The sequence below is a fragment of the Panthera pardus genome, unplaced genomic scaffold, assembly GCF_024362965.1.
Source record: "Panthera pardus isolate Hobbes unplaced genomic scaffold, ASM2436296v1 HiC_scaffold_6, whole genome shotgun sequence".
In the NCBI taxonomy this organism is placed as follows: domain Eukaryota; kingdom Metazoa; phylum Chordata; class Mammalia; order Carnivora; family Felidae; genus Panthera; species Panthera pardus.
The window spans coordinates 14,872,686-14,875,405 of record NW_026526991.1 but is presented as its reverse complement, the minus strand read 5'-3'; positions in this window follow the sequence as shown (position 1 = coordinate 14,875,405).

Here is a 2,720-nt window from a genome sequence, read left to right as displayed (position 1 = left end):
CAGCCTCAGGGGGAGGTTTCCTAATGGCTGAGTTTGCCGGCAAACAGCAGCTCAGTGATGGGCATCACTGAACCAGGGACACACACACCTAGGGGGCATCTCCTGGCCTCCCAGATCCGTGCTCTGTCAACCCGGGATGCAGGGAGCAGCATTAACACAACCACAGGGAATAATCTGAATGTGGGAGGTTTGTGTTTTAGTCCCTGGTTAGAGCTGAGAAGGACCTCAAACACTCAACAACTTCATAGAGCATTTTTTTAAATTTATTTATTTTGAGAGAGCACGCACGTGCTCACATGCATGTGAGCCGGGGAGGGGCAGAGAGAGGGAGAGAGAATCCCAAGCAAGCTCTGCCCTATCAGCACAGAGCCCTGCGCGGGGCTCGAACTCATGGACCATGAGATCATGACCTGAGCTGAAACCAAGAGTCGGATGTTTAACCAACTGAGCCACCCAGGCGCCCCCATCCAGCTTTTTAAAAGAGGAAAGGCCCCCAGAGCCTGCAAAGCGAGGCCTCCCTCATTCGCTCCTGAGGGGGAAGAAGGTGAACCCCGTGGCCTCTGCCTGCAGTGCATGGACCCGGCTTCTTCTAGCGGCCTCCCCACAGAGGACAAGATGTTCGTTTGCTTTCTCCTGCCATGGTGCTAGAGAAACAAATTTCACTTTCAGCTGCAACCTTCCAGAAGCACAAAAATAAGCCACCAGAAAGTCCTCAAGCTCAGGACCCTCAGTTTTTCCAGGGTTGTTGGGTTGTGTTTTCTTTAATGAGCCAGTTTGAGCTGCAACCCGGTTCTGTTTGCTCCCGTCTCAGACTATACACACAGCATCTTCACCTTCCGTGGGTGTGTTCAAGGGAGCAGAGCACAGGAGCGGACTGAGAAAGCCCGGGACAGACCTGGGTTGTGTTTTGTTTTGTGTTCATAAAACCAGGAGATAGGTAGCTAGCTCTGGTGTCGTCGAGGCAGCGGGAAGTCAGGACATTGAACAACATACAGTCTGGGCCATGGATTTGAAAGGTCGGCCGTGTGGCTTTCGGGAGCGTCAGACTTGAGGAAGACCATCTGGCCTTGTTTAGAATCTGTCGTGTGGGGGTCGCTTCCCTGCACCGATGTCACATACGCACATGTTAAAGCCGAGTAGTAGGCAGCCGGTAGGTCGGATGGGACACGAACTGAGTTCTCTGATTGGGTAAAGTCCTTTAAACTGTCCAGCGAAGAGGCTACAGCCCAGCTGCTGCTCCTTCTGGGGCCTCTTCTGTTTCAAAGAAGAGAAACAGCCCAGCAGAGACTTGAATCCTGGCTCAGGAACCAAGCGCCAGCCCCACGTCTCAGAGTCCCTCGCTGTTGTTGGCACCTGGGGGCAAGGCAGGCACTGTCTCTGCTCCACCGCCACTCCTCCATCCATGTAAGCATCCGTGGCCTTTCTTAAGAGACGTGCTCTGCTCCCTTGCTCCTCAAAGTGGGGTCCACAGACAGCAGCATCGACCTCCCTGGGAGTTTGTTGGGAAGGGAGAATCTCACCCCCTCCCCCAGACCTCCTGCCCTGGAATCTGCATTTTAACCGGAGGCCCAGACGACTGCTGAGCACACGGAGGGTCTGAGAAAGGCTGTGACTGCCATAGGCCCTTCTGTCTCCTAAGGACACTGAAAACATGCCTGAAAAGAGGATCAGGACCCGGGGAGAAGCGGGGTGGGCTGTGGGAGAAGATCCTTAGGCTGTTTTGTGCATTAGGCCATAATGAGTCATTTTAAGACTGCCATGTTCTCTGAGAGTTTCAGAGACTCAATTGTGCATTCTTCTCCTGCCAACAATTTCTCCCCTGACTAGACGTGGGAGGTGTTTCTCCAGCTGCCGGTGAATGTCTGGTGAATTACCTTACCCTCTGCTGCTTCTTTCCTGCTGTCTCTCACCAGGGGGGACGTTGTGTCAAAAGCTTTGGAACGGTGTGTCCGCAATCACTATTTCCAGCCACCTGTTTCTGCTGACAACTTTAGGAATTAGCTTCTTTATCAAGCACTAGATAAAAATCATTCCACTCTTTATCAAGCATTAGATGAAAGTCATTCCACTCTGGAGGAAAATGTTAACAGAAAGCTAACAGAAAGTTAAGGGCTGTTTGTAAAACCACATACACTCGGGTCCGGTGTGCCAAAAGCAGCTTGTGTCCCAAGTGAGACAGACAGGCCACGACGGGCAGGAATAGAGAAGAGGGTAGACAGAAAGAATTGTGAAGGCTTGAAAAACGATGTTTGAATGGTACATGGAGGGGACCATGTGGCAGTCTGAGATGGCTTTCTCAGAAATGTCTTTGAGAGCATGAAGGTTATAAGAAAAAACTGTGATTTTTACAGAGTGCCCCAAACTCCTAGGACTTCAGTCCTTAGGTTCTGTCTCTACATCCCTATTAATGAAACGTGACCTTTTCATCCCAAGGAGACCAAGGCTTTACCTACAATGCAGCATAGAGAAGGAGAATTGATCAATTATCTAGATAATTCAAGGCCAACCTCCCACCTCAGCTACCTCTCTGTACACAAACCATCATCATGGCCTTCAGCAAAAATATCTGACCAGGGGCACTAACCACATGACTAGGACTTGGTTTAGCAAGCCACCTGCCTTGTGCGGGGGGGAGGGGGAAGGATTTTGCCCCCAGAGCCATTTAGCAGTGTCTGGAGACATTTGTAGTTGTCACAACCGAGGGAGAGAGATGCTACTGG